At 40.5% G+C, this 12,758-nt stretch overlaps 2 protein-coding genes across 2 annotated transcripts in view; both read right to left on the reverse strand.

Annotated features, from left to right (window-relative positions):
• DLC1 (DLC1 Rho GTPase activating protein) overlaps positions 1–11,618 on the reverse strand; it is a 163,927-nt gene extending 152,309 nt beyond the window's left edge. The window contains exon 1 of the mRNA XM_066573376.1: positions 11,574–11,618. The gene's annotated coding sequence lies outside the window, so the exon portion shown is untranslated. The remainder of the gene's footprint in view (positions 1–11,573) is intronic.
• Positions 1–12,758, reverse strand: part of LOC136573524 (rho GTPase-activating protein 7-like) — a 214,401-nt gene that overhangs the window by 13,146 nt on the left and 188,497 nt on the right. The gene's annotated exons all lie outside the window — the stretch shown is intronic.

Genomic DNA, 12,758 nt, shown 5'->3' on the forward strand with positions numbered 1-12,758 from the left:
GGTCTCTACCTACAATTGTTTACATTCGGTAATAGCTCAATAATCAAAGTCTGACAGTGTATCAATTTCAAATGCCGGATAGTGGTGTATGGCATAGCTGATTCATTTTGCCCCAGCAGCACTGATCCATCTTCACAGAAACCACTGGCAAACCATTTCTATAAACTCCTCTCACGTCACTTCTCTATACTCAGTAGCTATCTCTTAGCTTATGTGGTCACCTTTTTCTTTCTGTGCAGTCAGCTGTAGGGATCATGTTCACTCCATCCATGCAAGCAATCTCCTCCATCATCAGTCCCTTCCAAGTGCACTCTCTCAATTCTGACCAGCTCTTACCCAATCAGATGACCCAAACACACCAACCAGCAAATTGCAGACGTGTTGTTATACAAATTAGCAACTAGATGCCACTGTAATATCAAGTTCTATATGAACCCTTTTGGGTTTTTTCGGCTACAACTATTATTAATACATTTTCACACGTTCCAGCAGGGTGGCTCCCAACATTAGGGTAGCTCACAGCACCTCATAATTTAGCTTTAAATGGGTATTTTATAGATGCTTTTCTTTAATTTGCCTCTATTTCATGTTTGATGAACTATAAGGCTAGTGCCAACCAGTGACTTGTGGTTGCCCATATGTTGCTGTAAATTCACGTCCTTATCACAATGTAATCCCAAGGTTACACTTTTTGTAAGTGTCCAAAATTCACCTGTAATCCTGTTTTGCATAGAGAAACACTGAGGTGATATTGTAGCAATAGTGTGATTTATTGTAACTAACGGATGACCAAATGTTACCATGCAGCTCTAGCTATAAGAATCTTAAATCTAAGGCCTCGGTCACACGGGCATTTTTTCCCGTGATTTGCGAATCGCATGATGGATACGCATCCGCAAATCGCGTGACCGGGGCCGAAAAATCGCCCAAAAAATCTGCTCCTAGCCGCGTTTCGTTAGAAATGGGCCGGAGCAGTGCAGCGCTATCCAGCGCATTGAATTCAATGGAGCCGGCAATACAGCTCCATTGAAAGCAATGGGCTGCGGGCGATCTCAGGATGAATTTTCGGGAAGGGCTTAAAAATATAAGCCCTTCCCTGAAAATCATCCAAAACTGTGTAAAAAGTAAAAAAAAAAAATACTCACCTTGTCCCGGCAGACGGAGTTCAGCTGCGGCCGGCCAGCAGTTCTCCTGAACTGCTGTGAGTAGTATTCAGCAGCCGGGGATTTAAAATCCCTGCCTGCTGAATGAGCTGCCTCTGATTGGTCACAGCCCTCACCAATCAGAGGCAGCTCTCACTCACCCATTCATGAATTCATGAGTGGGTGAGTGAGTGCGGCCTCTGATTGGCTCAGCGCAGGGACCAATCAGGGGCAGCTCTCTGCCCCTGGGGGGAAAAAACGCCCGTGCGACTGAGGCCTAAATCGGACGAGCACATAAAAAGCGCTCATGTGTCCGATACCTTTGCAATGGTTCTATAAAAACGGCAGTCGCATGCGCAGATTGCACCGAAAATCGCCCGTCCGACCGAGGCCTAAGAGTGCGTCATATTTGTTAATATTATCCATTGCCATAATTATATATAAATCTGCATAGTTATATATACTTTAAGAAGATTAAAGCTTTGTCAGAACAGAAGGAAAAGGAATTTGACCCTACAAAGCATGAAATTGAACCTTTTAGCTGAGACGTGCAATATGGAGCTGTGCATATCATCATTTTTGTTCAAAGCTAATTGACACAGAAAATAATATGCCCAAAGGGTTCCAATGTGTCAGTAACTAGATGTATGCTGTGAAAGCAAATCATTACTATAATCAAAATGTAACAAATAGAAAGAGCTGAAAGAAAAATAACTTAAGGGCAGCAAAGGGAATGTGAACACACTGGTGGCTGAAGCTTCTTCATGACGCTCTTATTCTCATTCCAAATTAATGAAGATTGCATTGTTCCATCTGGAGGGAAATGAAATTGGAGCTTATCTTCCTTTCGGTGCGTTATTTATACCTCAGTGTACTCGCACAGGCCGAGCTCTAATCTTTATAAATCATACAAGGAACAGTGTGTTCATTTTTTACTATAGCTAAAATAACTTTCCATCACAAATGTTAAGCTTTCTCCTCACGGGAAGTGAGCATTTGTCAGCCGGATTGTGATAAGGCATCTTGGATCAGAGGCAACATCTGACAAGATGGACAATGTATCTTTGGGGTTGATATGAGCAACACTGCCAAGAAACCTTGACTTGAATCTTAATTGAAAAAGACTGCTATCAATGGTTTTTTATTCCGGATTTATAACAACAACATTGCAAGCCTGGTTTAGAATAATCATCGGTAAAAATCCTATAAACTTTAGAGGCCCTTGTAAATGACCTTGAATGAAGAATTGTGGAGCAGTTATCTATGGCAAGCAATTAGTTCGTATTACTCAAATGGTCTTGGAAAATGAAAACTGAACTTGATAGGTTGCAATAGGCAACTGTTCAACTTTTCCATTGCATTAGGTTTTGTGAAGCACCTTTGCAGCAGAGGCTTTTGGTTTTGCGTGGGTATAGAATGGACAGCGAGTAATCTGGTGACCTGAAAGATGTTGGAGGATACAGCTTGTAATGGGCGGCAGCAGAGGCGTAACTTGAAGCTTCCGGATCCCGATGCAAAACTTGTAACAAGGCCCCCAACTATAATGCTTTACTTATAGTACTGGGTTCCCTATATGGAGAAGAGAGGCCTTATGGGCCCCCTAAGGCTCCTGGGCCCGGGTCAACCGCATCCCCTGCATCCTCTATAGTTTCCACAACGAAAATTCTCAAACAAAACTTCTACCACAACACTGTAATAAAAGATTTGCATTTTGACTATATTGACTGCTTTCCAATAAATTGTGACATTGCAAGCCACACAATATCCCCAAAACTATTCTCGAACCTCATTTACACAAGATCTGCTGTTCAGATAATATAGTAATAAAGAATGCATCTATCTACATTCTAAGTGTATTGAGAATAACAAGTAACAGTAAGCAGAGAATGCCGTGTTCCAGGAATGAACCATTGTGTCATCTGTGTTCCAGAATCTGTAGACACGCAGCACCATAATAAAATATGTTTGATATGCAGGACATGTGCTACATGTGAAAGAACAAATGAGCTCTGCTTCAAGAACAGACTGGCCATTGTAGTGTTGATGTCACACATAGTTCAACCGCAAAAATGACATAGTCCACATTGTAGCATATTAAAACTACAACTCTGCCGCTGATAAATTCTCTTGTCCCATTGAATATGGTCGAGGTCTTATACAGATGTGCCCACCCACAAATAAGCTTGAATTTTGCTAAGATACACAATTTGTCATATTACGAATTCAACATATTCTTGCATCATCTAGTAAAAAAAGTATACATTAAGGCATATGTTTTTTTAACATGGGAGCCTACGAGTGATCCATCACAGTGATGCAATAGGAAATGTACACATTAAACATTTACATTAAACATATTCGATGGGCGTCTATCTGTGACGGATGCAATGTGTCAAGACATAGTTTGGAAGGAAACTTTCTTTTTTTACATTAATTAAAGCATAAATCTTGGGGTATGTTGGGTTTATGCTGTGTTTACATCTGCCAGTACAGATCTAGCATGACATCCTGGGCAAAATAACGCTAAATGCTCCACTGTTTTGTCCAGGAAAGTGCCGGGGGCGGCTTGATGGAAGCCTGATGGACTCCGTTTTTGTCATATGACAGATCTGTCCTCGACTGACATTCTATTTTCTTTTTCCATCACAGGAGGTTTTGAATGCAAATGTAAACAAAACCTTGAAGACAAGTCAAAGAGGGACACATCTGTAAAGGCCCATTTACACCAGACGATTATCGCTAAAAAAAAAAACCGCTAATCGACAAGCGTTTTAGCGATAATCGGTGTGTGTAAATGTGCGCCCATTGTCTGCTTTTCCACTGATTGTTAAATTCAGTCCAACATAAAAATCATTGCTCTCTTTTATCTGTAGTTCTCAGCAGGTAGTGCTGATAGCATTGTTTCCCAGTGGAGAACAAAGGATCTGAGCACAGATAATAGCCTTGGGCTATTAGCTGCCTTCAGTGAAGGCTTCATTTGCATACCTAATTGGTATTTAAGTAGCTGAGTAACATTTTATGCAAAATGATCGCTTAAAGCTGTCACTCAAACTGTTGTTTGAGCGATCTTTGAGCGATCATCGGCCCGTGTAAATCAGCCTTAAGTCACTGTGAAATGTTTTCTCTTGCAGATACTTTTAGGTTCCCATTACATGTCTGGGATTTGATTCCTACTGCTGGTGAATAGCCAAAAGATTCTTAATAATGTTGACATATATAGAAACCATTGGTGCTGCTATGTGCCAACATTTCTATCTTGCATTAGTACTTTTTCTGCTTTCGATTGATATTTGATGGCTAATACTGGAGGGCGCAATGTTCCACACATATGATACATGTTTGACAGCTTATTAAGTCTATATCATGTGCAAGTAAATCAATAAGCTATTTCATCATGTGGATCTGAACATTGGTCTTTCTTCTAAACAGAGATTTCTTAGGGCATTAACTAATTTTGCAACTTTTTCTTAGATTTTTCACTAAGTAATGGGTAGGTTAGATTGTTTTTCTCCTTGTTGAAATTATAGGAGTTTAAACTTGTATATTTCTAAGTTCTCAGAGAAATTTAATTATTTGTTAGAAGGGAAGAAGCTCAAGTGACAAGTAGTCCCTATGCCTTGGAAGAGGCTGAAAGAGGCTAATGGGACCTGCAGATTTTGGGGCCTAATTTATTTGTAAAGCTTTTACTAGGATAGCAGTTTTTCTCATTGACAGCTACATGAGGTCTTGTATTTTGTAGGATGAGATATATTCTTCAATGATGCCAATCAAAATACCATATAATGTATTAGAAAATTTTTTCACATTTCTAAGTGAGGAAAAATGTAAAAAAAAAATGCGTTTGCACGAGGTTTTTGTTGGAGGGTGTTTTTACAGCACTCATTGCAGAAAAATAACATTTTATAATTACTTTGTGGGTTGGTATGATTATGGTGATACCAAATTTCTATAGTTTTACATCTTTCTTTAGTCCCCACAGGGGACTTGAACTTTCAAACACTTGATCACTCATACAGTATAATGCAATACTATAGTGTCGCATTATGCTGTATTCTGACCTGTAATCTATCAAGAAATGCTTTCAGCAGAAACCGTTCAGAACCCCCGAATGCCACTTAGGGCATTTTAGTTCCGCTGATAGAATTGACAGCAGCATTTAAAGGGCTAACAGCTGGGATCAGGTGTTATCTCCAATTGCAGCTTTTGTGGGCAGGTGTCAGCTATCAAAGAGGGCCGTCACCAGCCATGTCCCATTCCATTTACAAGCAACCAACGTGAGTTGTCGGGTAGGAATGCTCCTGAGTCCCAATTCAAAATCTGTAATAGAGCCCCCACCTACCATATCCCACTTACAATACTGGTTTCTCCTTATGTGGTAGAGGGGTCTTTGAGCCCCATTAGGCACCAGGGTCTGGTTGCAACTGCCACCTGTGCACCTGCTATAGCCCCAGGCAATGCAAACAGGTCCAATGAGCAAAGAAGGAGAAAGAAGCAACTCCATCATTTTGCAATCAGTCTGTACAGATAAAATTATCTAAGTCATCCACCGTTCTGTACTAGGCACAATTAAGAAACTATTCATTGGTAGACAGTAAGTAAAAGCATCTGGAATTCCTCAACACGAGCCTGATGTAATGAAACATTCTAAACGTTGATAGTCGAATTACAGCTCTAATCACCTTCAAATAAAAAGAACAACATTCCAAATAATGTGACCCAAAAGCATGGGGGAGAGCGAGTCTAAGAGCCCATTTTCTAAGTTCATATCTGGGAGATGGAATAAAAGCCTGTGGGAGATAAGCATATTGCTGGTGTGCAGTGCCGAATATCCTACATCCAGTCAAACATGAACAAGATGTTGTATCTGTTTATACTAACACTCAACCCAGCCAAAAGACATAGTGCTGAAGGTGCAGTATATGGTTCTAATCGCTCACATCTGCTGGAGCTTACATGGGAACTTCAAAACAATTTGCTCTCCCTGGATATATATTTACTGTATATGAGAAGGCAATAATGTATTTCAGGACAACGTGCGGCTTTAAAAATAGATCTAATATTTATCTTTCTCACAACAATCCAGATGTTAGTGATAAAAAGGAATTCTCGGACATTGATATATGTGTTCGGAGGAGCTTATTGCTTTTTCTTGGCATTGATAAGAGTGACTTTTATTGACAGCTATTTAAGGGTTTGTCCACTTTGGACCCTTTCCTTAGAAAGGTTCCCCAGTGATAAGCTGATCACAGGGCGTTCCACCGCTGGCTGTTCATCAGCTGTAATATGTGGGGGACAGGGTAGCCAACCTGTATTATTTTCACTTTTTTGGACAACTTATTAAAAAATAATGGACAGCTAACATATTTTAAGTACCCAACAAAGTACTCACTTCCTGCCGCCTCACTACTCCTCCACTGCCGCATGTCACCGCTTAGGTCTTCTGTTTACTTTGGCGGTAGTGGTCATGTGAGTTGTTTACATATGTGACCTCTGCAGCCAATAGAAGGCCCGACAGGGATATCCCTAATGACATCACATAAAGCTACTGGGGACTTCTACATTAGAATCCACATGACAAGTCTATGGGATGTCACCAGGTCTTTTGCCTGATGAGGTCACCTGTCAAAGGCCGTGTTGTCGGCCCACCAAAATGACGATACTGCACCACTGTGAGCATATTGATTTTATATAGTTTTGGGCACCAAAATGATATAAAAAATTAACTTGGAAAACCACTTTAACTCATAGGTTTGTGTTTCAGTGTGGTACAGATGTAGAAAAGTTTAACTCAACTATGATAAGGTTCTGTGACAAGTTATCTTATCGTTAACCACTAAAAAGCTATTGTTATCTTATTACAACAAAATCTATTGTAAAGCACCTGAAAGGGCATACAAAATATTTCCAGCGGCCACCTCGCATGCAGCAAGTCCCTAGTCCCTTGGTGGATCACTTGCTGAACTTGTTTGGCCATTTGTGAATGAAGCATTACCCTGGTAGAGATTGTTGTTGTAATACCATTATAATACATAGCAGCTGGGAATCCGGGTAAATTCTAGAATTTCAGTTTAGTATTAAATAATGCATTAAGAAAACCTAGTATTCCTTTAACCCCCATTATGTCCGTATATTGTAATAGTGCAAAATCTAGTGTTATTGGCCATTCCCTTTTATTAGTAGGACGCTGACAGCCAGAAATTCCATTGAGTACGAAAACAGTGTAATCACAAATAGCAAAGCCTATACTTTTCCCTATACTCCTACACATACTTCCTACGATACTGGACAAGTGAGCAAAGCAATCCCCCAAAGTAGTAGTATAGGTCAGTATTACTGATTTTATATTTTGACTCTTGCAATGGTATTTACTTTCCAATGTATAGTTTTTGAAACATCTAACAACATCAGCACTCATGAAAGAAAATGATAACATCAATACCCAGAATTTATGGAGCTTACATAACAGGTGCCCACCAAAGCCAAACGATAGAAAGCTTATCTCAATGAGGACTGTCTGAAATGTTCTAAATTACCCTAGAATAGCTGACACCATATATATCTATACTGTAGGAAATAGACTGATACTATGTTGAAATATGCTCCTAAAGTTACATACTAAAAGCCAGTTGACAAGTTTATTTAATGTATAAATTGTGTCCTGTCGGAAGCATGCAATATGGGAGGCATATTGTTTAGAAAAGTCCACAGGGAAAGTAATATGTATCAGCTTGTTACAATCAGACTATAAACCAAACCTGTCACATCCATTTAGTCCTGTCAGTGCAACCAATCTACAGATTCAGAGGTGGAGGACAAGGACAGGCTGAATGATGTGTGGAAAACGGGTAACATCTGGAACACTAGACATGCAAAGCAGTAGGAGTAGTACAATTCACAATACTACAAATGGAAGTCAGGCAGAGAATCTTTCCCTAGATCTGCTCCTTACTGGACCTGTCAGTAAAGCGGAGCACCCGCCCTGAAAAGGAACCTAAATTGATTTCCTATACATCCCTAGGTGTAGATTAGAGGAAAGGGAATATACCGGAGCAGTGCAGGACAGAATGGTGAAATAAACAGACTAAGTCCAAGTATGAGAGTGACAATAGTTAGTTCCAGAGGGAGAAACAGACAGACTAATCTGTGACATCACACCAGACTCACGCAATCGCCCAGAGTTTGCTGTTATCAGCAAAACCATTAAGGAGGCAGTGAGCTAGAATCACCTATGCAGTTTTGGTTGGGGCTTTTGATGCGTTTTTTTTTTGTCAAACACAAGATCCCAACAGAAGTCGGAAGGAAAAACAAACATTGCTTCTCCTTTTTTTGGATCCACTCCTGTGTTTGGCTAAAAAAACGCATCAAAACTGCATGTGGGATCCCAGCCTTCTAGTGCATTTCATTCATTCTGTCTGAACCTTATTCGTTAAAGAAACACACAAAAGGCAAAACTGATACATTGTGTAATGTAGGAAAACAAATTCTGCTATTGAAGTGAATACTATGACTAAGAACTCTATTGCTTGCTTACAAGCCCATCCATCTGTATGACCTAAGTAATATAGTTAGGAGGCTAACAGCACCTTTCTCTATGCCTTTGCATGTTCTGACTGTTGGAAGTAAGACTGGGATCACACTGCATTGAGGACTGCGTTCATGGCTTCCATCATGGATTCCTTTTGAGTATCTGAAAGCTGTAGTCAGACGAAACCCAGAATGGAACCATTCATTGTTATGAAGCAGACAGGCATCAACAATAGAAACATTGTCCTCCGTTTGACATGGTTCGACTACACTATTGTGTATTCCAAAACTGATGGAAAGAAAGAGAAACCAAGTTTGTGTCTTTGCTCCCCAGATTTCTTCATGACAGTTAACATTTGAGTGCTGCATCACCAGAAAGTGGGTGATGGGTATGTTTCCCCATGGGTCCCATCCCCCCAAAATGGGCGACGGTTTCCTTTACTCTAATAGGAAATATTTGAATAAGACGAGTGACAAGCAAAACTCAGGTGACAGCTGTACTCTTGTAATTTGGGCCTCGCATTCAATGCTGGGCATTCAACGTGTTAATGCTTCATGGTTTCCTTCTGAGTACTGTTTTGGGGTACTGAATCGGAATTCAGCAATGGAAACCATGGGCATAGTTCTGAATGCAGTGTGACCAGCCTTATTGGCTACTATAGCACCACATCTCCAGTGTTCAGCTCAGTACTGAGGAGGTTAGTTCAAACTGACTGTTCCCATTTAGTATGAAAACATGTTGGTGGAAAGCCGATGAGCGAACTGTAGGATCTTAAGCAATTTGGTGGTATTACATTTGTATGTTTGCACAAGTATCACTGTTATGTAGGTACTGTATAGAAACATATAACCAGGCATACAAGTAGGCTTTTACTAATATTAGCGTAATACCAAGCCTATTTGTGTTCCATAATGATAGCAGGTGCTGATTTAGTCCATACTTATGGTCAAAAGCAAGCAACAAGGCTAAAAAGTGCAATGAGCCTGAGAGTTGGCCCTTCCATTCTACTGCAAATGGAATTAGTAGACGTGAAGTCAACATCCGCCCCTTGGCTCAGGAAGATACTGTACACTACGGAGCCCGATGACCAGTCTCTATAATAGAGGTATTATAGAATTAGTTTCTTTAAAACCATTATCAGTTTAAAGCTTGAACTTAAAAATAGAGAAATAAATGAAACCTAGTCGGACAGGAGGTGAATGGCTGCGCATCCAGGGTTTTTTTTATGCTGTTTAGAGAATTAGTATCTGCCGTTCATACTTTCTCTACTTTTACGTTCAACACTTGATTTTGGCTTTAACCCTTTCCAATCCACTGTCTGACGTCTAAAGACATTCTAATTGAAGGCTGTACAGCTCGGATGTCTGAAGACGTCCGGCAGGGTATTCTTACTGTAGATTACTGGCCGCTCTGTTGTCGGGGGCCTCTCCAGCATGTCACATACTGCAGTACTGGCTCTAGCCAGCAGATGGCGCCATTGTATAATGGCAGAAAGAGAAGGCCCCCTAGGAAACCCTGAATCCAAAATTGGATTGCAAAGGGTTGAGAGCTGCATCAAAAAATCTGAATAAGGGCTCTTTTATACTTAACGATTATCAGATTTTTGTTGGGTCGCGGGAACCTGAACTATAATCGTTCAGTGTAAATGCAGGATCGGAATGTTCGTTGCTCGGATGAAGGAAGCATAAAAAATAAACTATCGACCTATTAAAACAGGTTATGGTTCATCTATGAACGACTGCCTGTTTACTGTGAATAGAAGCTGGTGGCCAGAGTTATCTCTGCCCCGCTCTGCCTCCATTCACTAAGTGATCCTCGCTCCTGTGTTGGGCACTCCTGTGCCTGACAGTCATTCCATGTAGTAAAAGGCCCCTAGGACCGTTTTCTGACAAGCATACTAGACCATCCGTAACACGGATCTGTACTATGGAGATTACAGAATTACAGATGACATTACAACCCATATGCCATCATCATTAGCCTCCATTATAAAGGTCATTGTTTACATTCTCTATCCGGCAAACACTGATCCATATTTGATCAATACAATAGAAAATAATAGCAATATGGAGTCAAAAACGGAAAAAGTAGGTCATGCTGCATTTTTAAAAAACGGCCGTAAAAAATACAGCATATTACGCACACGGGTTTTGCGTCTCTAATACACTGCACCAATCTGCCATGTTGCCGCTCACACATATTGCGTGCAATAAAGATCGCAGCATGTTCTATCTTGGCCAGTACTGCATGCGCATACATGCATGGTGATTGGCGGCGTGCAGCAAGTATGGAAGGTCATTGCGTACTTGCTGTGTGCTACATGACTTCTTATGTGGGCTGCATGCAGCGAATTACGCTCTTTGTATAAAGCTGCCCTAATTTAGGAAAAACTCCCCATCAGGATCTCTAATGAAACCAACGTGTGATCCTTCTCTCCTGCCTTTTCGTGCTCCTTCGTAGTTGCCCCACGTTCTGTAGATGTTGAGGTCATAGATTTAAATAAACTATTAAAAGGCTGGCGCTGGCAAAAGTCAACACTGCCCTGGAATTGAAAGCACAGTGTTGCTGCCAGAGGAAATGCCATCAATTTCTCACTACATAGCTCACATATGCCAACTGACACACTCCTTGGCAATAAAACAGAACAGGTTTATTGCAAGCTGTAAATCAGCGCAGTCTTCATCTCAGAAGGGTACAGTAAGCTTTTCGAAATCACTTCACAATATGACCAAGATAAGAATAATATATATATATATATTAACCCTTCATGATGCAACCCAAATCCCATCTCCGCACTGCCTGCACCTATACCAAGGATAAATGGACTAATTCTATTGGAAACACTTAAGTGATTATATCATCATCCAATTTCTTCTTGTGCATAAATGGGTTTTAAATCTCCTCACCTGCCAGACGCTTCTGCCTCGCATTCTTCCAGATAACATCCAGAGCCTTAGCAGTAGAGTCTCTTATATGGTCACTGAATGATCTCCTAAGAGGACTTCTGAGTGGCTTGGCCATTTTACGTAAACCATCGAAAAGCTACATCAGTTTCTGCCAAGGAATTTGCTGGCCGCTTCTTGGTCCCAGCAGCAGAACAAGGCGTTAATATTCAGCTCCAGCAGTCTTCATAGACAGGAATCAGGCAATGCAGTCCTCGCTGCAGACACAGGATAGCTCATACTGCAGGCAAGATGTTGACAAGCTGCCAGCTTTGGCACTATTAGTATATCTGGAATATTTTACAAAGAACTGAGGATAGACTGGTATATAATGCTAATGGTCAGTCAATACTTCTTATCTTACAGATGTATAGTGTTTGCTAAACTAATTAAGCCGATATGCAAATACTTTTTTTTTTACAATTATTTACTAGCACTGAATATTCAGAATGCTCAGCAGATAAGGCATGCTATTCTGTATTTAACAGGATTCTACCCTGTGGCCTCTCTCATCCCCATGACTAATGTAAACCACCCAGCAAGGCTTAACATAGAGGAGAAGGGGTCCATTAGCAAAAATCAGATGCCCGGTGGTAGAAAAGGATGGCTTGACCTTTGGGTAGCTTCACCTCTTCCTTTTTTCAGTTTTGCCTATGAGTGGGGGCAGTTCTGCTGGATTTCTTATGACTATGGGAAAGTTGGATGAACCAAGTGAAATACAAACTTCCATTTTTTAGCACTGGTACAATGTACCTGTAAAGTGAATATCGATTCATTATGTACATTTTAGTGATAGTGTAGGAAATATATGTGTATAGGATACATTTGCTGCCCTATTGAAGAGGACGCCATAGATGGCCAATGCTTGTGACTACAAGTCTTACTGTTAATTGCATAGTGCTAGTATTAGATTATAGTTGAAGAATTCATTTAGCCATTGCATGGTGGGGTTTACTTAGACATTATATGGCACTGTTGCATTACATTATTATTAATTGTGTATATTGTAGTGTATGACAATATGTAATATGGGAAATGCCAACAAAAGGTACTGCAAAGGGCACTATACAATACATAGGTAAGTTGCAAATAGCTGGATTACTTCTGAGCAGCCAATATATAAGAACACCCACAGAGATGACTTCTTAC

Source organism: Eleutherodactylus coqui, chromosome 7 (assembly GCF_035609145.1).
Source record: "Eleutherodactylus coqui strain aEleCoq1 chromosome 7, aEleCoq1.hap1, whole genome shotgun sequence".
NCBI classification, from domain to species: Eukaryota; Metazoa; Chordata; class Amphibia; order Anura; family Eleutherodactylidae; genus Eleutherodactylus; species Eleutherodactylus coqui.